The sequence below is a fragment of the Dermacentor variabilis genome, chromosome 8, assembly GCF_050947875.1.
Source record: "Dermacentor variabilis isolate Ectoservices chromosome 8, ASM5094787v1, whole genome shotgun sequence".
NCBI lineage: Eukaryota > Metazoa > Arthropoda > Arachnida > Ixodida > Ixodidae > Dermacentor > Dermacentor variabilis.
The window spans coordinates 127,113,763-127,139,762 of NC_134575.1; the positions used below are offsets into that span (position 1 = coordinate 127,113,763).

At 47.3% G+C, this 26,000-nt stretch overlaps 1 protein-coding gene across 1 annotated transcript in view; it reads right to left on the bottom strand.

The window, feature by feature from the left end:
• The window catches only part of LOC142590775 (glutathione hydrolase-like YwrD proenzyme), a 127,294-nt gene extending 101,833 nt beyond the window's left edge, over positions 1 to 25,461 (bottom strand). Inside the window, exon 1 of the mRNA XM_075703194.1 lies at positions 25,431 to 25,461. The gene's annotated coding sequence lies outside the window, so the exon portion shown is untranslated. The remainder of the gene's footprint in view (positions 1 to 25,430) is intronic.
• Between the last annotated feature and the right edge of the window lie 539 nt (positions 25,462 to 26,000).

Sequence of the window (26,000 nt, forward strand, 5' to 3'; positions counted from 1 at the left end):
TGCCGACAACGTGCGATGATGCACCAGTGGCAGGAGGTGGTTGGTTCGTCATTCTACTTCGTTCGGGTGGCAGACGGTGCTGTGGCTGGAGTCCCTGGAGACGTCGGCTGGCACGTACGTGCACAGGGGTAAGCTCGGCCGAACTACTCGGCGGGTTTAGGTCTGGCGTATGCTCCGGAGAACTTAACATCGACAGTACCCCGCACCTCCACCAGAAATGTCACCCAGCTATTACAACTCAAACATTTTACCACCGACAGATGGGCAAAAAAATCTGCCTTTTGCGATGGCTGGTCCTCGGAGAGCGCGCGCGCAACCACGAACTTCGTCGTTCTCGCCTTAAGGGTCCCGTGTCATCACGTGCAAACTTATTTTGCGTCAATATATCGGTGCTACTGGCGATTGCTCAGAAAGAAGAGAGAAAACTCCAAAAAAAGTGTAGTGATGCATAATTTTGTCAAGTAAGGACAGCTCAATAAAGCTGCTGAACAATGATAGCGTTAGCCAATACTAGAACTCCCTAAACACTAAAAGTTGGTGTATGTAGCAAATTTTGGGAGGAGCCACTGTCTGCGTGCGCAAACGTAAGTTTCTGAATCAATGGCTCGTTGGCACATGAAGCGAGGCATATCTTTGCCAAGGCGACGAGGAAGCGTTATGGTGAGAAATGTTATAAAGAATTGGCACTGCAGCACTGCATAAATTGGCACTGCAGCGATCATATGTGATACGTTGGTTATTCAACATTATACACTGCGCACTAGATTCTATTACGTGTATGGTAGTACCATGTTATGTCAGTTTCATGGTTTCGAAACACGTGAAACTTCTGGCTTCCTCAGTCAAATCGGACATACTTCAATCAGCGCACCTGTGTATGTTTTTAGAGCTACAAGAGGCTCACGAAACTTTAAAATTGCAAGAAAACCAAATATTTCACGAGAGCATTGTGTAAGAAATGAATGACGCCACCCATATAAAGACGAAGGTGGTCTGAGGTTAGCATAATGCATAATGCACAATCAACGCACAACACTATGTTGGTCTCCGATAGTGCCGGAGGCTGGATTTTGTGCTGTATTCGTAGGTAGTGGAATTACTATGCTTTATAGCAAGTCTGGATAGAACCATAGACTCATTTCTCATTCATTCAGTGCCAAGAAAAAATAACATGCATTGCATATATACCACATAAACAAACACCCCTAATACGAACTTAAGAAAACGGGCAACATACGCAAATTTTTAAGCGGGGAACGTTTTAACGACTACGGCGAGAAATATTTCCCGCTACAAAAATACGCATATGAATCCGCAGTTTTTTCTAAATACCTGCATATTTACCACCTAAAACTTTTTTTCCGGCGCATTAGTCTTAGGCCGGCTATCACCTGCTGATTTCCCCAGAGTTGCACTGTGAAAACGCGAATTGTTGATATCTTGGGTACCTTAATAGTGTCAAATTCGGCGGAGTCATGAGGCCACTTATTTAAGGACTGCATCTTGTAATTTTTTGCTTCCCATACACTACATATTTTACATACGTCAAACGACACTTTAAGGATTTGTTTGATGTACCACTGTAAATCTCTCTGCAGGTCACTATAACCTTCAGCTCGGATGAAACGCTGGTAGCGTCCATTGAGAAGAAATATGCCGAGTTCAATTGTACTTCCAATTGCCAACAAAACTTTGCAGACAGCTATGCAGCGAAGGTGCCAGCTATGCGACAGCATTCATGGTTTGTTTGCAAAGCTGATGAGTGTAAGAAAACGTGGAGCTTACCCAGGCCAGCCACGCTGGCGAGCATCTCATCACTGACCACAGCCGCTTTCGGCGCAATTGCGCAAAACCGAGTTGACATTGGCCTGATGCTTCTGTAGCTGAGGCAGGCCATTTCACAGTGCGCAATTGATGCGTGAAGCCCTAAAAAACGCGTTCCGCAATTCGAGAACCTACTATAGAGCGTCGAGTGTGCTGTTCGCTTCGCATCCGGCCTCCCTGCACAAGGTGCAGCTGGTGCCACACCGCGCGTGGCGACGCGATTCCTGAAGAGCCAAAGCTGTGACAGCTATACATTTAGGAAAGCCTCGCTGTTCTGTTGGGCTTTTCGATAGATGCTGTCAAATACAAGGTTTGCTCGCATTCAGGTTGACGCAACTTCAGCGCAAGATGTCCACAATCGCCCCTCCCTCACCTAGAAATAAAAAAAAGCTTAGCAAGCGTATGGCAATGTGACAGAACCACTCGAGAAACGCAAGTGGAGCTGCTGAGCTTTCAGACAAAAGAAGATCCTGCGTCTGTGTAATACTGCGAACTCTGTTTATCGTCACTAATCTACTCCTGCAACCTTCCCTTTGTCGCCGTTCTACGAATACTGATCTAAATTTCACGCTTAGTCAAATCTTTGGGGTTTGTTGTAACATCCCATAGTAAACCCGCATCGGCACGTACCGTGCATGTACTAGATCTGTTTAAAAGTTGGATCATATTTCATATTAGACTGTATGAAACATATACAATTTATATTTCCTATTTAGACGGCGTTTCACTAGCTGCTCAAAAAACACATTTAGTTCGTTGCAAGCACTCTTCTTTTCTTCAGTGGAACATGCTAAACAAATGAATTTATTCTTTGGTCCTGCTGTCGAAAACTCAACGGAACATTCAATGGATCCTTATTGGGAAAAACACTTTCAACTCCGTTGTTACTATGATTATAAATATTATTAAACGTTTAAAGACGTATAGAAAATAAAAAATAGGCAGTCAGCAAGATGGCGGCTGCCTCCGAGTGGGGCGGAAAGCCTGGTTAGTTTTCTTTAAGAAGGAGGCTACATAAAAATAAAAATAATTGACGCTATCCAAGTAGTGCGGCGTGGGAGTCGGTAACTTGAAGTATATATGTGGTGGTGGTACATCTGGTGTTGTCTGCACACAACAAAAAAATGTACACTCCCACTGACGCTTCCAGTCCTTCAAGTTGAGTATTGTGCGTGGCGGGAAAATGGTAGTTTATATAATTCTGTGACACAAACGCGTAGCCGCGGGCCTCCAAAACTTGCGGATGGGACATACCCTGCAAAGACCTGCTCCACGGGGAGGAGGCGGGGAGGGGGGGGCAGATGTATGTACGTAGGTGATACTTAGATAGACATTGTTTTGAAAAGCGCGACATGCCCATAAAATCCCCATTATAATCATTTTTCGCTAGGTAACTCCTTTTATTGCTTTTCACAATGATCTGCATCACATAATTTTAGTGCATTAATAGGTGCTTGCCAATTCTGGCAGACAAAGAATCGTTGGTGTTCTGTTTGATTTTTTCGTGGAGCAGGTCTGTGCAAGGTATGGCCCATCCGCAAGTTCTGGAGGCCCGCGGCTACGCTTTTGTGTCACGGAATTATATAAACTACCATTTTCCCGCCAAGCACAATACTCAACTTGAAGGACTCGAAGCGTCAGTGGGAGTGTACATTTTTTCTTGTTTGCAGACAACACCAGATGTACCACCACCACATATATACTTCAAGTTACCGACTCCCACGCCACCACTACATGGACAGCGTCAAATATTTTTATTTTTATGTAGCCTCCTTCTTAAAGAAAACAAATCAGGCTTCCCGCCCCACTCGGAGGCAGCCGCCATCATGCTGACTGCCTATATTATTTTCTATACGTCTTTAAATGCAATAATAATATTTGTAATAATAGTAACAACGGAGTTGAAAGTGTTTGAAGGTTGAAAGTGAAGTTGCGTCAACCTGAATGCGAGCAAACCTTGTATTTGACAGCATCTATCGAAAAGCCCAAAAGCACAGCGAGGCTTTCCTAAATGTATAGCTGTCACAGCTTTGGCTCTTCAGGAATCGCGTCGCCACGTGCGGTGTGGCACCAGCTGCACCCTGTGCAGGGAGACCAGATGCGAAGCGAACAGCACACTCGACGCTCTCTAGTAGGTTCTCGAATTGCGCAACGCGTTTTTTAGGGCTTCACGCATCAATCGCGCAATGTGAAATGGCCTGCCTGAGCTACAGAAACATCAGGCCAATGTCAACTCGGTTTTGCGCAATTGCGCCGAAAGCGGTTGTGGTCAGTGATGAGATGCTCGCCAGCGTGGCCGGCCTGGGTAAGCTCCACGTTATATATGTATATATATATATATATATATATATATATATATATATATATATATATATATATATATATACACATATATTGTCACGTGGTGGTGACGTTAAGAACACAGTAACAACACTGTGAAAGGCAAAACTAGATTTTTATTGGGCGAACCTGTGCCCACACAACAAGCTAGACTAATAGCACATTGAAAGCGGCGAACACAGTCGGCGATCGTCGAAAATCTTATCTGCGGGTCAAGCGCGTCGGCTTTTACAGAGCAGTCGTCGAATGTTCCAGACTAATCGTTCGGACCCGCGTGCCTTCCACAAAGTTCTACACCATTCGCGTCAGGTGATGAAATCAGATAACATAAGTCTCGGCGACAACAGACAGCGGATAGAAGCATCGATAACTTTCCAGAACCTTCGGATACATGCAGGCGCGTCCCATGCTGTGCGATTACATTTGTTAGGCGGCGAAACGTGGTTGCCCGATAAAGATAAGTACACGTGTCAATACTCCCCTCTTAAAAAGCATCGTCCCGATGCTACCAATATAAGAGAGCGAAACACAAAAGGACACTTATTAAACATAAGTAACAACAAAAAGAAACAAAGTCCAAAGGTCAGTTACGCGAAGCCTTAAAGTTCATTAACGCTGGTAGTAGGGCTTTAGTCGCACAACGTGGACTATTTCAGGTCGTGAGCGGCGCCGCTGTGATAGCGAAATACCGTCCGGCACGACCTCATAGTCCAGTGCGCCAATACGTCGGATGATCTTGTACGGTCCGAAATAGCGACGCAAAAGCTTCTCGCTCAGTCCTCGTCGGCGTATAGGGGTCCAAACCCAAACACGGTCACCGGGCTGGTACTCCACGAAGCGTCGTCGGAGGTTGTAGTGTCGGCTGTCGGTCCTCTGCTGGTTCTTGATCCGCAGGCGGGCGAGCTGTCGGGCTTCTTCGGCCCGCTTGAGGTAGGTACGGACGTCAGGGTTCTCCTCGTCAGTGACGTGCGGCAGCATGGCGTCGAGCGTCGTCGTCGGGTTCATGCCGTAGACCAGGTTGAACGGCGTGATCTGTGTTGTTTCTTGTACCGCCGTGTTATAAGCGAATGTTACGTACGGCAGGACGGCATCCCAGGTCTTGTGTTCGACGTCGACGTACATCGCTAGCATGTCGGCGAGGGTCTTATTCAGCCGCACCGTAAGACCATTCGTCTGCGGGTGGTAGGCCGTTGTCCTCCTGTGCCTTGTCTGACTGTATTTCAGAATGGCTTGGGTGAGCTCCGCTGTAAAGGCCGTTCCTCGGTCGGTCATGAGGACTTCTGGGGCGCCATGTCGCAGCAGGATGTTTTCGACAAAGAATTTCGCCACTTCGGCTGCGCTACCTTTCGGCAGTGCTTTTGTTTCAGCGAAGCGGGTGAGGTAGTCCGTCGCCACGACGATCCACTTATTTGCGGTTAATGACGTCGGAAAGGGTCCCAGCAAGTCCATCCCGATCTGCTGGAATGGTCGGCAAGGAGGCTCGATTGGCTTTAGTAATCCGCCTGGCCTTGTCGGCGGTGTCTTGCGTCGCTGACAGTCTCGGCATGTTCTGACATAACGGGCGACGTCGGCGGTCAGGCGCGGCCAATAATACTTTTCTTGTATCCTCGATAGTGTCCGGGAAAATCCGAGGTGTCCCGCGGTCGGATCGTCATGTAGGGCGTGCAATACTTCTGGACGAAGTCCTGACGGGACAACAAGAAGGTAATTGGCGCGGACTGGTGAGAAGTTCTTCTTCACGAGTAGACTGTCTTGAAGCGTGAAGGAAGATAATCCGCGCTTAAATGCCCTGGGGACAACGTCGGTGTGCCCTTCCAAATAATCGACGAGGCCTTTAAGCTCCGGGTCCGCTCGTTGTTGTTCGGCGAAGTCTTCCGCGCTTATTATTCCAAGGAAGGCGTCGTCATCCTCGTCATCTTGCGGCGGCGGGTCAATGGGGGCGCGTGATAGGCAATCGGCGTCTGAGTGTTTTCGTCCGGACTTGTATGTCACAGTGATGTCGTATTCTTGTAGTCTGAGGCTCCACCGTGCCAGCCGTCCTGAGGGAGTCAGGAAGGCAAGACTACACCGACGAACGACGACTTGACGACGCGACGTTCCAACTTCAGTTCAACACGACGCAGCCGTGATCCAACGCCAAGACCTAACTGCAATGCCAGACAAAGAACAACCGACCTCGACGTGCTTCTCGACGGCCACGCAGTCACTGCCTTAGTCGACACAGGGGCCGATTACTCCGTAATGAGTGGACACATCGCCGCCCAGTTGAAGAAAGTTAAGACCGCATGGGAAGGCCCTCAGATTCGCACCGCTGGAGGACACCTCATCACGCCGACTGGGATCTGCACGGCAAGAATAACCATTCATGACCGGACTTACCCAGCACCTCCACCAGATGTCACATGGTGGTGACGTTAAGAACACAGTAACAATACTGTGAAAGGCAAAACTAGATTTTTATTGGGCGAACCTGTGCCCGCAAAACAAGCTACAGTTATAGCACAACGAAAGCGGCGAACACAGTCGGCGATCGTCGAAAATCTGATCTGCGGGTCAAGCGCGTCGGCTTTTATAGAGCAGTCGTCGAATGTTCCAGACTAATCGTTCGGACCCGCGTGCCTTCCACAAAGTTCTACACCACTCGCGTCAGGTGATGAAATCAGATAACATAAGTCTCGGCGACAACAGACAGCGGATAGAAGCATCGATAACTTTCCAGAACCTTCGGATACATGCAGGCGTGTCCCATGCTGTGCGATTACATTTGTTAGGCGGCGAAACGTGGTTGCCAGATAAAGATAAGTACACGTGTCAATAAATATATATATATATATATATATACATATATATATATATATATATATATATATATATATATATATATATATATATATATATATATATATATATATATATATATATATATATATAGCGCTCTCGCTGATTCAGCAGGCGTGCTTGTGCTCATTTTGCCGTTGAACTGCAGGTTGTGCTTTAGCCTCGGCAAGGAAAACTAGTGATCGCGCCGTCCTAATTGCTTAGGGCATCCGAATCACTTGTGCTGTAGGCTGTTCTTCATCATTTTAAAAGTGGAAGCGCCGTAAAATTGCCATATTTATTTTATCCGCATCATGTGTCAAACGGCTGCTGCAGCAATGGTTCATGACGATTATTCGTCCGCGTTCAGAAAAGCTTCTAAACAAAGCGCTTGACAGCATTGCAACTTCATAGTTTCCAATTTATTCGACGGTCTTACCAACTGAACGTCACAAATGTGCCATAGGATCATGAGACTTATGTGTTTTGACACATTGCCTAAGTCGTACAACTGTGTATTGCGCACGGAGCTCTTATATATAAGGGTTCGAAGTTGTTCTAGAGAAATCTATGGCGCTGCCTATCAATTTTTGCCATGGTGTATCTACCGAGCCCATACAAGAAACAAATGAGCTTGACATGTCTGGACAAATTTATTTGACATGATGAAAAACTACTGACAGATGTGGGTTGATAGAAAGTTTAGCCCTCAAGATGGAAGCAGCAGGGGGTAGTACAAAAAATATCGGTGACTGCGGAAATTGATGTAACCGAAGCTTTGTGTTGTGCTCTTTGGTTATAATTATTGGCCCCGCAGGGGCGTTTGCGTCAGCAGGCGTTTGGTGTGTTGCGACACCACGTACCCGAGCACAGGAGGGCTGGACCCTCCCGCGTGTAGCCGTGCGCGGCTTAGCCGTGTCTGGGGAAAGGGGGATCCTGGAGGTTGAGCTGATGCCGGGTGTTTGGACCTTTAAGGCCCCCCGGGGGAGGCAACACACCTCTTTGGCCTCTGCTTCCCGTACACGGCACCCCCGGACTGACCCACCCGGGGGAAATCGGCAGTCGCCTTTTCCTGTCTTCCTCTCCAACCTTCGCCTTTCTCTCTCGCTTTTTTCATCTTTCCTGCCTTCTCATCACTCATTCTTACTTCCGAATTTCCTGGCGGCAAGGGTTAACTGTGTGTGGTATATGCAGTCTTGGTTATATGCATTAGGTTATAGTGGCGGTGCACAGCTGGCGTGTACAGGTTGCTCACAACCTGTAGCGTCCCTTTGTTGGGCTCGGTGGTGGGTGGCTACCACCGCCGCCGAATTTTGAAACCATAATATGGCAGAAGCTTTTGCGCGACTTCCAGATCGGCCTCTGAAAAGAGGCCGCACCAATGCACCTTTTCAATTTACCCTCCGAACTGACCTAGACCACTTTCCACGTTACCACGTCTTGCATAGTGAAGGAACACAAATTATGCGTAAGCTGTCCTCTTTCTTGGTGGCGCATTGCCTCATAGAAAAAATTGGAAAAGACTACAAAGCCTCAAAAATGACCAGCGGAGACCTGTTAATTGAATTGAAGAAGAAAGAACAAGTGCAAAAGCTGTCCGAACTCGCCAGTATTGGTGAAATCAAAGTGTCAATTTCTCCCCATCGTTCATTAAACACTTGCAGGGGCGTTATCTCTGAGGAAGACTTTCTCAGCCTGAGTGACGAGGAACTCCTCGAGGGGTACCAAGAACAAAATGTCATTAAAGTTCAAAGAATTACAATCCGAAGGAACAAAGAACCCACCAAACATGTGATCCTCACATTTGGCACTAGCATTCTCCCCACTTCTCGCGACACAGGATACCTAAAGATAAATGTCAGGCCATACATACCGAACCCAAGGCGGTGTTTTAAGTGCCAGAGGTTCGGCCACGCATCACAATCATGTAGAGCCAAAGAAGCATGCGCGAAATGCAGCGCCAACGATCACACATCTGAAAACTGTAACGCTCCCCCACGATGTGTAAACTGCAAAGGGGATCATCCAGCGTACTCACGATTATGCCCCTGTTGGAAAAAGGAGAAAGAAGTGATTGCTCTCGCAGTAAAACAGAAAATTTCATTTTTCGAAGCAAGGAAGAGACTCTCGTTCTTACCTCAAATAAGTTATGCCAATGTGGCGCGGCAGGGGGCAGCACCACATCGGTCTCAAGATTCTATAGAGGTCACAGTCAGTGGTCCTGTAGCAACTCCATCCGCCCCCTCGGTGGCAGCAGCTACTGCTGCTCCACCATCATCCAAGACGGCCCTGCAGATAGCTGCTCCGCAGGTCCCAAGACTAAACAGAACGCCAAGGCCCGAGGCGCGTGTCTCGGAGCCTGGCCCTCGATCATCCAGCGCCTCAGAGAAGGTGATGGAGGTCGATACCAAAACCCCGGCGCCATTGACGCCAAAATAACAGCGCTCTTCTGAGCACTCTAAGAAGGACAAGGTCCTTATAACTATACAGAAAAAGGGACAGCCAACCTGAACGGTTACCGCCCATTAAACGTGTACTGTCCCATATCGCATGTCACCTTTAAATTTTAAGAAGTTCGCAAACATCAGTACATATTTGATTTTACAACCATGGCATTCATTGTGCACTGGAATTGCAGAGGTCTGATGCACAATATAGGTGACATGAAAGACATTATCTACTCTTTTTCGCCAGTTGCAGTGTGTCTTCAAGACACGAATCTTGGTCCAAAAAATAGTAACTTTCTGAAAGGTTTCACCGTTGTCCGAAGGGACCGCGAACACTCTAGCCGGTTGTCAGGAGGAGTCGCCATAGTCGTTCAGGGCGGCACCCCTACACGAAATGTTCAGCTGAATACTTCTTTCGAGGCTGTTGCCGTCACCGTTCTTTCGCATAAAACCATCACCATCTGTTCACTTTACATTCCACCCCATACTCATTTTACTACTAGACAACTGGAAAATCTAATACACCAGCTGCCGGAGCCTTTTATTCTAGTAGGAGATTTTAATGCCCATTGTAGCCTCTGGGGCAGCGATAGAACAGACCAAAGAGGGCAAGTAATCGAAGATTTTATTTTGTGTAACAGCATATGTTTTTTAAACTCGGTTTCACCAACATATTTCTCACCAAGCTCACGCAAATTTAGCTCTCTAGATTTAGCCTTTTGCTCACCGTCTGTTTTTAGCGATTTTAAGTGGGAAGTCCTGAACACTTTATATGGAAGTGATCATTTGCCGGCATTTATCGAGCTAACATCCCCATTACCTACCATGAACTCTAAACCACGCCGCTGGAAAATACATCTTGCCGACTGGCCACTTCTTATGAAACATGCAAAACTTGAAGAAGTCTTTTCAAATGAACTCAATATAAATGAAATTAATGAGAAGTTCACTGAAGTTTTAATTTCAGCGGGAGAAAGGGCAATACCTCAAACATACAGTCTTGAGCGCAAGAAAAGCTTCCCCTGGTGGACTCCTAAGTGCACAGAAACAAAAAAGCTTCAAAATAGTGCCTGGGGTATGTTACGAAAACACCCCACTTATACCAACCTTTTATGCTTTAAACAGGCCAAAGCCAAGGCACGATTTATCAGAAGGCAGGAAGAAAAATCATCGTGGAAGAAATACGTATCTTCCATAAACAGTTCAGTCACATCTAAACGCATGTGGGAAAAGGTTAGAAAGTTTTGGGGAGACTACTCATCTTATACAATACCGTTACTTACAAGTCCAGACACACAAACAACAATACAAGAACAGGCAGATATACTTGGCGAACATTTCCGTGATGTATCCAGTTCAGGGAATTATACAAAGGAATTTTTACAGTACAAACAGTCTGCTGAAAAACAGAAGCTGCCCACTACTGGCGCGTTAAATGAACCATACAATTCCCCCCTCACACAAGAAGAAATAAACAGAGTCCTTTCTGCAGGGAAAAACACAGCGCCAGGACACGACCGTATTCACTACGCCATGCTGGCTCATCCATCGCAGGCATCTGTAGAAGCTCTCCTTAAATTTTTCAACATAATCTGGGAATCGGGTATAATGCCCGAAGAGTGGAAAAAGCAATAGTAGTTCCATTTCTAAAAGCCGGTAAATCTCCTACATCCGCAAGCAGCTACAGACCCATTGCCCTCACGAGCTGTTTGGCAAAATCATATGAAAGCATTATCAATATAAGACTCTAATTTATTTTAGAATCAAGAAACCTCATAGACCCCCACCAGTGTGGACATAAAAAGGGTTGTTCAACAACTGACCATCTTGTCCGTCTAGAACATGAAATTCGGTATGCATTTTTACATAAACAACACTGTCTTGCAGTTTTCTTCGATTTAGAAAAAGCCTAAGATACCACATGGAGATATGGAATTTTAAGAGGCCTAGCAGACCTGGGCATCCGTGGTAAAATGCTGAATTGCCTAACTGACGTTATGTCTAATAGAACATTTCGGGTACGTCTGGGTACAGTTCATTCTAATACATTTACGCAGGAAAATGGCGTTCCGCAAGCCTGCGTTCCCAGCACGACGCTGTTTATAGTAAAAATGAATTCAGTGAATAAGATTATACCGTCGTCTCTTATGCACTCTGTTTACGTAGACGATCTACAAGTGGCTTGCCGCGCTTCAAGTTTGCCAACCTGTGAAAGGCAGCTTCAAATGACAGTACATAAACTAACACAATGGGCAAACAAAAATGGTTTCCGTTTCTCCACACAGAAAACAGTTACTGTTTTGTTCTCTCAGAAACGAGGGCTACACAGCGATCCAGTCCTAAAATTGAATGACACCATACTGCCGTTGAAACAAGACCATACGTTTTTAGGAGTAACCTTTGTCACCAAACTTAACTTCCTAACTCACATAAAAGCACTAAAGGTTAACGCAAATAAAGCTCTAAATATCATTAAAATTTTGTCTCATAAGCACTGGGGTTCCGACCGAACGTGCCTTTTACGTGTTTACCGGTCTCTTGTGCGTAGCCTTTTAGACTACGGCTCCGTTGTTTACGGCTCAGCGAGACAGTCTTACATCCAACGACTTGATACGGTACATAACCTTGGACTGCGACTGGCAAGTGGTGCCTACCGAACTTCACCTATTCGAGTTTATACGTCGAGTGTAATGAACCCTCCTTACAGCAGCGCAGAGCATTCCTTACTTTTTCCTACGTACTCAGAATTCAGTCTTCAACCCAACACGTATGCTACAACATCGTCACACAATGCAACACACGCTTACACTACACAAATAAACCGAACACGATTAGGCCACTTGTCCTGCGGTATGAGCAATACTGTCGGGAATATGACATTCCCCACGAAGTCCTCCAGGTTGCCAAAAAACCACAACGGTTGGCCACATGGTACGATTTCACACACTTATGTGATTTGACGTTAACACATCTAAAGAAAAGAGACATCCCACACGAACACATTACACAAAAATTCCGTGCACTTTAGGACAAATATCAAAATAACATGCAATATTACACTGATGGCTCTAAGACAAAAGATCACGTGGGTGTGGGGGCCATAACGGAAAATTGGGAAACAAGTATTTGATTACCACAAGAAGCCTCTGTCTACACAGCCGAAGTATACGCAACATGGACTGTAGTTAAAAAGAGCATAGCCGACAAACACGAAAACACAGTAATATACACTGATTCATTAAGTACACTGAAGGCTCTACACGCGAAATGCGAATGTGAACCCCTGATAGGGGATATTTTAAACATGGTAACATTAAACAAATACGGCCGGTCAATTAGGTTTTGCTGGGTACCAAGCCATGTCGGTATACCGGGAAATGAAGCAGCGGATAGGCGTGCATCAATGGCAGCGCGCAAATACATAAAAAACACGGCGCTTCCATATCGGGATAGTATCACGGCGATTAGGAAGGCCTTGACGCCCAAATGGCAAGAGACATGGGACCATTGCTTAAGCAACAAGCTACATCTTACTAAACCCGTAATTGGTGAGTGGAAGTCGTGCACTCACCAGCAACGGTTCTATGAGGTGATCCTGTGCCGACTTCGGATTGGACATACACATTTAACACACAACTTTCTCCTCCGGAAAGAAAACCCGCCGAATTGCGAAAAGTGCAACCAACACCTTACAGTAATACATATCCTTATAACATGTCCACAGTTTGAAACCCAGCGACGGAAGCTTTTACACAGCCTATATAATTTAAACACACCTTTACACCCTGCCCTATTACTGGCAGATGACCCGCTAGTGCCATTTAATATCCTGTTCCACTCTTTAGAGACAACTGGTTATTTACACGAGCTATAATGCAATGCAGGTTTGCCTGCTCTAACCTTGCGTTTCCTTTTGTCTTGTGACTGGCGCAGCATGGCCTTAGTTGCCTTTGTGCCATTAAACCCTTACTAACCAACCATAATTATTGGTGACGTTGGCGGTGAATGTGTAATTTCTTCAGCGTTTATTCCAGCGTTTGCTGGAGGCGTTGTTGGGCACCATTGTTTATAATATCTGAGAGGGTTGAGGATTATCATTGCATCAGGTGGCACATCGCATCGTGGAAGAAGTGTACATTTTAAGAAATTATGCGCCTGAACGTAATTCATATAATTGTATGTACACCTTCTGTACGTACATTCGCGATCTGCACGGCGTTTCGATGACGTAACGAGGACGCTCCTCTTTCGCGCGATGCTTGTGTCGTGCCCATGTGTTCTCAGCGCTGATTACATGCTTTCGATTCATTTTGCTGGCTCGCGTTTACGTGAGACTTCTGCATACGTGGCCAGCATGCTTTGAAGACGCCAGCTTCCAGCGCTGTCTTCACGCTGTGGACGATTGTAATGTTTACACTATCACAGCCCAGCATGCGATCTCCCCAACCCAGCACCTGCATTTTGGTCGCATAGGACAGCAAGCACTGCACGTGCCACACGCACAAGCTACGCATCCCGGCCTGCGGTGGCACCGTCCGGGTTGCGCGGAGGCGAGCGCCGTCTAGTCGTGTTGTAAGAAACCCAGCAATGCGTGCGAATATGGATGGATGTTATAAGCGTCCCCTATGGAACGTGGTGTTGGGTTCCGCTACCAAGGTCTTGTTATTATATTGCCTATGCGCTACGTATGTTAAAAAAGAAAAAAAGAAAGAAAAATCCCCATAACCAAACTTTTTGAACCCTTATTGTGAACTTTGTTTTTTGCACGACCCCATTGTTTGTCTTGCCGTTCTTTTCATCCACCAATCGTCCAATCAGCGCTTACTAATCTCTAGTGCGGACATGTTTACTTGTCCCCTACTCTCGCTGAACGCAAGGGCTTCTAGGAGGCCAGAGAAGCCTAAATCGACCGCTGGGCAGAGGAGGAGGAGGAATAACATTTATTGAGCTCGAGAAAAATTTCATGAATTTCACGGAGTCAGATGGTGTCTTCCATCTTCTTAGCAATGGCCGTCTGCCCCTAGTGCAGGGCTGCGCTGCATGCCGCTGCCAGCTGGGCCCGTCGGATCAGCCCTAGTTGCACGTCCGGACGGTCGCTGGAGAGCATTCCTTCCCATTGCTCCGCACTCGGGTTTGCTATTATTGGTGCCGCATTTGTTTTCTGGCAGGCCCACGTTATATGGTAGAGCGTAGGTGTTTCCTGGCACCAAGGGCATTTGTCAGTGTACTGTGCGGGTTCTATTTTACTAAGTGCGTTTAAGTTCGGATATGCACCGATCTGTAGCAGCCTCCAAGCTACGGAGTCCTCTCTTGTGAAAGAACTATGCGGCGGGTGGCAGGGCTTCCTGCGGCCCTCATAGTGGTTTAGGATAGCCCAGTATTCTCTGGGGACTGGCTCGGTTTCCGCGAGGTCATTGGCGGAGGGTGCTCGGTATGTAGTGTATCCTCGAGCTACCCTATCAACCTCACGGTTGCCTTCCACGTCCGTGAGACCCGGCGTCGACACTATCGTGTGTCTAATTGGTGCTTTTTCTGGGTTTTGTGTGCGGTGATCTTCAGAGCGGAGTATGCGGAGCGCTCTGTGACCTAGTCTGCCTAACATGTAGTTTCGGTACGCTGTTCTGGAGTCGGTTAGTGTTGTTAAGGACCGCCTACTCCGATAGCCCTCCGCTGCCGCTAGAGAAACGGCCGTTTCTTCAGCCTCGACTACCCTGCAGTCCCGCAGAGATGCGCTGACGACTTTTCGCACGTCCGAGTTTATCACCGCCACTACTGCGTTGGGGTTGGTCTGTCTCGCCCTTCTCGTTTATGTGGCTGCGTCCACGTATACCGTTGTTGCCTGGGAAGCTAGTGACTTTTGGATGTATTCGGCTCTCACCTTCCTGCGTTCTTCGTGTAGGTTGGGGTCCATGTTCTTGGGAATGGGGGCCACGTTGATTGTGTTTCCTATTTTGCCCGAGATAGTCGCGGTTCTTGAGTTTCTTGCATCTGTTCGCTGCGTCCCAACTGCTGCAGAAGCTCGCTGCCAGACGGAGTCTGCTGTTGTCTGCGCAGCTGAGCAACATGTTGTGCCTTTCTGAGTTCTTTGAAAGCGTTATGAAGTCCTAGTGCCAAGAGCTCATCCGGGGATGTGTATTGTGGTTGGTGGAGCGCGGTATTGTATTCCTTGCGTATGATCGCGTCTATCTGCTGAAACTCGCTCTTGATTGGGTTGTAGTACGGGAGACTGTAGGTAACTTGGCTGATCACCAGACGCCTAACCAGCTTTAGCGTGTCTTCCTCTCGCATGCCTGTGCGTCTGTGGGTGATGCGCGTAATCATGGGTACGACTTGTAGAGTTGATGTCTTGAGTAGAGCGAGGATGTGTGCGCAGCGTTGATTCGACTGAATCCACATGCCCAAAGATCTTACGAGCGTTTTCTCCGGTATTAGTTTTCTCTCGAGGTAGACGCCAAGCTTGAGCTCGTCGCTAGTCGGGACCATGTGATTCTATTTCTCTCTCCAGACTCGAAGCAGCTCAGATTTCTCACTGGAGCAGGCAAGCCCTCTTTCTCTCACGTAGCTCTCTACGCAGGTCGCAGCCTCTTGCAGTATTTCTTCTTTTTTTTTTAGTGATCCCGTGTTGGTCCAAATTGTGATGTCGGCGTACATGGCATGGTGTATGCCCTCGACCTCTTTGAGTTGTTTCGCTAGGCCGATCATTGCTATGTTAAATAGCGTTGGTGAAATGACTGATCCATGGGGGGTTCCTTTGTGGGCGTATAAAACTTCTCCGAGCGTAATTCTCCGAGCCCTGTCGAAGCTGTTGTGTTGGAGAGGAAAGCTTTGACGTAGCCGAAAACCCTCCTGCCGCAGTTTAGGTCATCCAGGCCCGCTAGGATAGATTCGTGGCTCACGTTGTCAAAGGCTCTTTTAATGCCCAATGGCATTATCACGTTCTCTCCGTTCCTGGGGACGTTGATTAACAATTCTTCCTTGATCTGTAATAGTACGTCTTGGGTCGACAGCTTCGCCTTCAATCCGAACATACTGTAGGGGCATAATTCGTTATCCTCTATGTATCTTGTAGCCTTATCGTGACCATTCTCTCGTACAACTTGCCAAGCCATGGTGTGAGCGAGATGGGTCTTAGGTTTTCGATTTGTAGCTTTTTGCCCGGTTTTGGTTATCATAACTACCTCTGCATGTTTCCAATCCTCGGGCACGGTCTCCGCTGCCCAGTGCTCATTGAGGAAGTCAGTTAGTTCTGCGACTAGCTCGTAACTCAGATTGCGGATGAGTGCGTTGTTAATTTTGTCGGCACCCGCTGCCGTGTTTCTAGTTGTGCTTCTGATTGCTGCATAGGCCTCTTCACAAGTGATGGGTCTGTCTAAGCTTGGATTTCCTTTTCCCCGGTAATCCCCTGTATATGCCGCCGGGTTTGTGTCTTCGAAGCATTTGACACGCACTTTGTTCAAAAGTTCGTCGTCGGTTCCCTCGAATTGGTGGATTAGCCAATATATTGCTTTGTTATTCTCTGCCTTGGTTTTAGTCGGATCAATGAGCGCTTTCAGAATATGGCACATCCTGGCTACGCTCAGGGTTCCGTTCAGGGAGTCGCTGAACTATTGCCAATTGGTTATCGCCAATTGTGCTGCTTACTCCTCTGCCTTTGTTGTAATTTCTGCTATTTTGAGTATGAGCTTCCTGTCGTGTTTCTGCCTTTCCACCTCTTGGTTAAGCCACGGCCGGCTTCCCATAGCCCAAGAAGCCTGGCATCCACTTCAGGTGTCTGCGTTGTTCCTTTGACCTCTTTGGTGTGCTCGCCTTGTCTTTGCATGAGTGTGTTTCACCATTGTTCAATCGACAGGATCCCTCCCCCGCTGAAGTGTCCGTCACATGCTTCTCAAAATGGGTTCCAATCAGTGATTTTGACTGTTCCTAGCTGCCGTATAAGTCTGTCTGAAGTTACTTGGGTTTTCAGTATGTAGTGGTCGCTCCCCAGATTTTCCATCAGGTTTTCCCATTGCGCCTGCCTTGGTCCTTTGATGAAGGTGAGGTCCGGTCACATTCTAATAAAACATGCTCTATCGTTTCCGTAGCTTTGTCGTTGCAAACACGTGCTTCTTCGTCCTTCTTATATCTCACTTTTTTGCTTCGAAATGTAATGAGCTTTCGAGTTATCATAAATTGTTTCTTTCCTGATTTCGTTTTTTTTCTCTTCAGAAGTTACTCATAGCAGGTTTCGTTTCCATTGCCACCACCCATGAGATTATCTCAGCCTCTCTCTCTTTCCGCTTGATGTTCTTTGTTGCAATATTGCCATAAATGTAGAATACTTGCTACAAAGCTTCCTACTTCTTTTCCTGCACTGTGAATCAATGTTTTTCTTGTACAAATACCTGTAAACTACACAGCCCATTTACTTTCTTCCATATTACTCAGTCGCTCTTCATTATCAATCAATCATAATCATAATCAATTTTACTGTCAGTTTCTCTCACTTGGAAGCTAGTCCAGGCGATATCACCCTGCACAAATTCATTTGTGGTCTCCCCGTGAGCGCCGAATGCGAGGCGTCTGCTGACCTTTCGTTGCCATCGAGCCCTGATTGTACTTCCGATTTCAAGAAAACAATCTCATTTCCAAATCTAAGTCCTGGAACCATTGTTCTGCACAGGAGCCGAGGGACGAGGCGGACTACCAGCAAGGCGGAAACCTAAACAATGTTCATTCCCACTCCCCAAAGCCCCTTATAAATAAAAGGTCACTTCAGATTGTAGCGCCACCTTGTATACACAGGTGGCGACCTCTACATCCCTACTTTTCACCTCTTATGGGACAGGGCCCTACAAGTGATACCGTCGCGGAGGTCTCATTATACGACCGCTGCAAGTCTGTGTCACCGTTTCCTGTGGCGTTACTTCTGGTTGCGTTGTGTTTTCTTGGGGTGCTGCAGGCTGCATGGCCTCGGGAGGGACAGGCGAAGAAGCTGCCAGTTGAGCTGGGGTCGCTTCCGATGAATGAAGTACCAGGTGTCGACGATTAGGGTGAAGGACGCCTCTGGGGGTCTGAACAAGGTAGGACCGCGGACGCTGGGCCTGCGAGAGTACTTCACCATTGCAGCGTGCGTCAGTCACCTATAAATAGTCTCTAGGACTCAGTGGGGCCAATTGGCTTGAAGCATGACGGCGATTGTAGGTCATCGCTTTCCGTGCCTTGTTCCACGAGTCCTTTTCCCTGAAACTTGTGTGGCATGGTAACGACGGCATTAGTTGTTCCGGTAATTTCGGGAGACGAGTTTGTAATTTCCTTCCCATGAGGGCTTGAGCCAGGGAAATGCCACTGGGACCGGGCGTGTTACGGTACGACAGTAAGGCAAGGTAGGGATCAGGACCTTTGAAGAGCAAGTCTTTCATTGTGTGCACCATGCGCTCTGCCTCTCCGTTGCTCTGGGGCTACCTCGGGCTGCGGGTCTCGTGACGGAAGCCGTATGACCGCGCAAACTCGGCTAACTCGTTGGACACAAACTACGAACCGTTGTCGGTCCGGATGAAATCTGGTATGCCAAAACGGGAAATACAGCACTGGATCGCCGAGATGACTGCTGGAGCCGTGGTGGACCCCACGGAGACAACTTCAGGAAACCCGGAATTATAATCAACAGTCAGGACGTAATCGCGCCCACTAAGTTGAAACAGATCGATACCAAGGTGCTGCCATGGTCTGTCGGGTGTCACCGTGGACAACATAATCTCAGAACGCTGAACTCGAGTTTCGGCGCATATGGCACATTGGATCACCATATGCTCAACATGCACGTTACACTTAGGCGACCAAACAGACTCCCTGGAACGTTGTTGGCAGCGGCGCACTCCCTGATGCCTTTCGTGTAATAGTGCGAGAATGTCTTGACGCAAGGCTGAAGGAATGACAAGTCGTCGGTCGAGCAGAAGGATGCCGTCGTATATGCTCAATCTGTCTCGCTGCTTCAAAAATGGAACGATGTGCAGCGGAAACATGTTTTTGTCTGGCCATCCTTTCGTGCAATACTTCATGACCGCAGAGCAGACTCCATCTTGAGCTTGGTGTATGCGGACATCTTCTAGCCGTCTTGCTACAAGAGGCGGAAATTCCTTGAACACTTCACTGACAAACAGCTCCAGGGTGTCTCCCATGAGAGTAGCTGGCAAATCAGAGGGAGCTCATGGCAAAGTGTCTGCCGTAGCTAAGTGCTTTCTAGGAACATATTTCACCACGTACTGATATCGCATCAATTTTATCCGCATTCGTTGTATGCGAGGTGGCACGAGTTCTAGGTCCTTGTTACCCAGAAAGGTGACCAGAGGAAGGTAATCTGTCTCTACCTCGAAGCTTAGGCCGCAAAGGAACTGTTCGTACCGTGAAATGGCCCAAGTCACCGCGAGACCTTCTTTTTCTGTTTGACTATAACGTGCTTCCGTCGGAGTAAGCGCCCTTGAAGCATACGCTACAGCCCGTCGAGTACCTTCAGGCTGGTCCTGTAGCAGTACAGCTCCCAGACCGTAGGAGCTGGCTTCCGCGGATACTACAGTGTAGTAGGAAGAATCGTATTTTGCCATGCATGTGTCGGAGCTCAACAGCAACTTGAGGCGTGAGAAAGCCTTTCCTTGACTGGGACCCCAAGTCCAGGTGCCGTTCTTGTTTTGGACGGAACGAATCGGCTCCGTAACGTCGGACAAGTGAGGTATGAACCGTGCGACGTGATTGGTCATTCCCAGCAATCGTCGTACTACGCTGATGTCGGTCCGTGGCGACAGATCTCCGACAGCCTTCACCTTGTCCGGGTCTGGCGAGATCCCGTCTGCCCCAATCACTACTCCAAGAAACTTGACCGAAGTGACCCAAAACGCACACTTCCTTTCGTTAAGGGTGACACCCTCCTCCTCAAGGCGAGCTAGGACTGCAGCCAGACGCTCGTCGTGCTGTTGGCGACCTTTCCCGAACATTAGAATGTGATCAATCAGCTTCACGACTCCAGGCAAGCGCTCAAGCACCCTCGAGATTAACTGCTGGAAATACTCCAGTGCCGTGGCTATACCGAAAGGGAGCCTCTTGTAATAGTACCGGCCGAACGGCGTTATAAATGTCGTGAGCTCCTGGCTGTCAGCGCTAAGCTTCACCTGATGGAAACTAGACCGCGCATCCAACTTGGAGTATACTCGCGCTCCACGCAATTGGCCGAGGATCTGTTCCACCGTCGGCAAGATGGAGCGCTCCCTTTCGATGACTTCGTTCAGCTTGCTCAGATCGACGCAGATTCTGTAGCCGCCCGATGATTTGGGCGCGAATACAAGCCCGAAGCACCACTCAGTTGGCGCCGCTACCTTCCTTATGACGTCCTGCGACTCCAGGTAGTCTAGCGCTTTCCTGACAACGTCGTTTAAAGGAATTGGAATTCGCCTTGGAACACTCCGGGAAAATGGACGAGCGCCGGGTTTAACGCGAATGCGATATTCGGCTTGCCGAAATTTTCCCAACCCTTGGAAAATCTTGGCTGGGGGTGAATGAACGCACTCGGCAGAACCCAGGAAGTGAACAACACCAAGGGCTTCAATTGCAGGGAGCCCAAGCAGGTGAGTGCGCTGATGTTCAACCACGTACAAGGTCTGCACTGTGGACTTATCACCCCACTGTAAGGTTGCTTTAAAGGTACCAAGAACGTGCAGACTCTGTTCGGCAGGGCCCAAGACTTCTCCTTCAGCATTATCCTGCAACCGCGGTCGGCCTGGGAAAGACGGCGAGACAACAGAGACTTCAGCACCAGAGTCTATCTTAAACTCGGCCGGGTGCCCGTTCACTAGTATGTCTATGTACCTTGCTCGTCGGGAATACACGTTGTGAAGTTCGATGAACCCAGTCGCTCATTTGTGTTCTTCATGCACACTTCGGCGAAAGGTCCTAGTTTTCTACAGTAGTGGCAAACTGATTTTCTGGCTGGGCAGTCTTTTCGAGAGTGACGCTGTCGTCCACAAAAGCCGCAGGATAACCTAGCCGGGTGGTCAGACTGGTTGCGGAAACGTGGCGAAGAAGTGGGCGTATCGTTTCGCCGAGCCGAGTCGATTATTAGCGTTTCGACAAGAGCGTTATCCATAGTCAATCTGGCGCGCGATAACCGCTCTTTTTCTGCGTCCTCGTGTATGCACAGTGCTTCCTCAGCAGTAAGTTTTCTGCACCGGCACAATCCATCAGACAGTTTCTCGTCACATATGCCTACGACGAATCTGTCCCGAACAAGGTGGTCCTCGACGAGCGGGCTGTTACAGCAGCAGCGCATTACCAGGTTGCGTTTTGCCGAAAAAAAGTCATCCACACATTTGCCTGGCTGCTGAGTGCGGCGGTGGAAACGACGACTTTCGTATATCTCATTTACTGGATGCACGAAGTGCGAATCCAACTTTTCTTTGATGGCAGTGAAAGAAAGCGCTTCCGGTGTTGACACCCCCAAGGAGGAAAGAATGGTCCTGCCTTGTGGTCCCATACAGTAAAAAAGCGTCCGAACCTGGGCCTCGTCACCGGCTCTGTGGAGGCCGGCCACGAAAGCGTAATCCTTTTCTGTCGAGATCCACGTTGGCCATTCTTCCGTGTTTGAAAACGTGAAGTTCTCCGGTGGGCGCAGACCAGATGCGCCAGCATGAACGATGTGCACTTTCGCTTCGGTTGTCTTGGCGGGGGTGGATTCCGTGTCAGGCATGTGAGTGTTAACGGCGGGATCCCACTTCTGACACCATGGTCTGCACAGGAGCCGAGGGATGAGGCGGACTACCGCCAAGGCACGTGTGATGCGCACCTGAGATGATACGCACCTGTGATGTGTAAAAAGGCCACATATAGCGGTCTGATTTCTACTCTTGACATTTCTATACACTGAGCAAGAACAAATAAATTATCATCCAAACGCCTACCTATTCTGAAACCATTCCTAAGTTCTCCCAAAATGCCATTATTCTCTGCCCATGCTTGCAGCATTTATTTAATTTCCTGCATTGCTAACCTCTATATTAATGGTCGGGGGTCTATGTGAATTGAATGAATTCTATGCTTCTCCTCTTACCTTTATAAATTAAATTTATTCTACTTTGTCGCCAACTGCCTGGTATCGCCCATTTGTAAAGTTTATTCTACCGCTTTTAACAGAGCTTCCCTACTTTTTGGACCTAATTCAATTATCAGCCTAGCGGGAACCTCTTCTAACTCAGTTGCTCTCCGCTTCGGAATCCTCTGTACGGCTTTCTTCCAGTTGAAATTTGTCAGTGTAAGCTCATCTAACATTTGGTTCTCTTCCACGCTCTTTTTTAAATTGCAACATCGTCACTGCCTTAGAAAGATTCGGCTCTTATTTCTCGGATGTAATTTAATAACGGGTCCCCTTCCTGTTTATTTCAATCTTCGTCTAGGATATGTGGTTGTATTGTTTCGGGCTTCCTGCCCAATAAGTTTATGTGGTTCCAAAATAATCTAGGTTCACGTATTACTGACAACAAACGTTCACTTTCACCTTTTATCTTTGCTTGAGCCTTCATTTGAACCACAGATTTTTCTCTCTGTTTATTTCTTATTTCCTGGCTACTTCATCTTGCGGCAACTGGGTTTTTTGCCTGCCTGCGCCCACGGAAGGCTTTCTGTCGTTCGGAGATCGCTTGTAGTATTTCCCTGTTCCACCAGCTTTTCGGTTTCATTTTTTCCTTTCCATCGACTATGTTGCTTCTCTATTCCTATTTCTGTCATCATTAAACTGAGAAGCTCACCATGTTCCCTCTCTTTGCTTGGCCATTTGCCAAGGTTTTGCTCGACTCTTGTGACTATAGTTATTTTTTTCTCAGCGTTCAAGTGTGGACTGGCAATTTTGCAGTCCTTGCTCTCTTTCCCGACTACATATCCCATTTTCAAAATGATGCGTTTACGGTCACTCCCTATGCTGCTAAACCCTGCCTTTTCAATGACAATTTCTCTCAACTTATCAAGAATTCATTCTGTCATCAGGCAGTAATCAATGCTCGATTGCCGACCAGGAGCAGGAGCGTCACCTAGTGGTGCTGGAAGAAACTCAGCGCCACGTGCGGCGAGACCGTAACAGCAGCAACGGTGCTGGAAAAGTCGGGAGAATAGGCAAACAAAGCTTTGCTTTAATATGAGTCCGACGACTACGATACTACCTAAAGCTAACTTTGGCCCCAACTCGATACGTGTATTCATTTCACAATATATTGAGTTTAAAAATTCATCAGCCCTTCCACTCTTTGAAGAAGGACCAGCAGCGAAGCGATGGTGTGTTGTTTTACCTGAACCGACGCATTTATGCATATATAGGTATTATTATTATTATTATTATTATTATTATTATTATTATTATTATTATTATTATTATTATTATTATTATTATTATTATTATTATTATTATTATTATTATTATTATTATTATTATGAAAACTAGGGGCTGTCCTTTTCGCTATCGCAGAAGCCCATGAATTCACAGCAGAAGGGAATTCCACAATACTTACAACTTCCCTGTGAGCCTAGTAATTGTAAAAAGCTGATAAAAATTGACGTGATGTTAGAGCCGTTTTACCGGCTAATTTTTATGCAGTTTGCTTTGGGATAGTTTTGATAAAACAACATTTAGAGGCTTTTTTTAACCATACCTGTTCTATAGACGGCCATGTGCTGACAGTTGACGAGAATTATAAGTTTTACTTCACTGCCAACTAACTAATAAGCAAAAGTATTAAACTCAGCGTAATGATAGAGCCTGATTAGCGGCTAATTTGAGTACAATTTTTTCCAAGATACCTACAATATATTGAGAGCTAGAGACCATTCGACAAATACTGGAGACGAAATTTTTTTTAATGTGTATATGACGCGCAGCGTAGAACGACGGACATCGACAACCGACGGAGTGTAGCTATATGAAGCTTGGCTGTAAAAAGTTGAAGCACCGCACCGAGTGGGAGTGCGCCAGTGCCGTCAGCGCCTTGCTGAGGGAGGGGCAGTATGGGAACGCTGGCAGGATGAGCGGCTTCGGAGCCCGGTGTGGAACAATACGATGACGTACACCCAGCCATAAAATATTACGGACCATAAAATTTGAGAAAAAAGCTGAATATCTCCCCAACTTCACAACGCAACCTGGTATTTGCATTTCGGGCATCGACTAGAATATGTTAACAACACAGTCGTATACAGTTCTACTGGCTACTGCTACAGACTGCTTGGAAATTCAACGTTTTCTACACTTCCCTGGTCCGTAAACTTTTGTGGCCGGGTGTACGTGCGAGTAGTTGCACGAGCGCGTTCGCGCGGCTACACCGAGGGACACTGACGCTCAGCCTAGGAACGCGCGTCTTAAGGCCAAAGCACACGTACGACTACCGGTGCGCAAAAACTCGCGCGCGCGCATGCACATCACGCATGCGCAGATGCTGCAAGACCGGTCGACCGTTCGTACTTGAAGTACCAGAGATTAGGTCCCAGTTCACAGAACGGCCGAGGACGCCAAACGTGCGCAAAATACCGTGCTCATGAACACTTTTCGAATCTTGTGAAAATACTTTTCACTTTGTAAACTGCGATGTCGAGCACACCGCATTCTCGCGGTGGTGCCCTACCTAGAAAGAGGAAAAATAAATGATAGGAATCAAAGGAAAGGAAAATATAATGTTCAATAAGGCATGCAAGGACATATTGTACCTGCCAAGGAAGAACTTTGCCGAACTGGCGCGTCAGAGGACATCGCCACAAAGGCCTCCGGCGACTCGCCGGCCCACCGACAGTGAGCCGGCGGTGATGCCATGCACCCCCTCGGTGACAGCTGCTAGCGCTGCTCCGCCATCTCCGAAGAAGGGGCCTTCGACCACTGGGTTGTTGGCATCGAGGGTCTCTTCCCGCGAGACGACGCCTTCAAGGTGACGAAACCACTCATGAGCGCGAGTGTCCCGCGCCCCGCAAGAGGCGATGAATACGATACCCAGCCAAGCGACGTACCAAGCAGCCACGGAATTGCGGGAACCTCTCGACCGCTGAATGGAAAAAAGAAAGGCACGCATCACACCACTCGTAAGTGGTTCTGTGGGAAAATTAATCTCTCTTAAATACAACGCGCAAAAACTATCTGCAACACCGATAAAAATATAAAATATCTACACATATCTAGAAACATGAATAGCTCACATGAAATATCCCAAAGGTAATTGTTTAAAAGCAATACACATTCTGAAAATTGTGTCGCACAAAACATGGGGCCGTGACAGGAGCTGCTTGCTAAACATATACAAAAGTCTCATTGCTTCATGAATTGACTACGGTGCGCTACTCTATCAGTCGGGTGCACCCAGTTCTTTTAAGATCCTGGATTCTGTTCACCATTTAGGCATCCGCATTATAACCGGAGCTTTCAAGTCAAACCCTGTGCAACGTATTTATGTAGAGCCATAACAAGTGGTCCCTCAACCTCCAAAGTTCTTATCCTACTTTGATGCACTTGCTTAATCGTTTATTGACGAGTGTTTCCTACAGACAGACAACATACCACAAAAATATTTTTATTGACGAGTT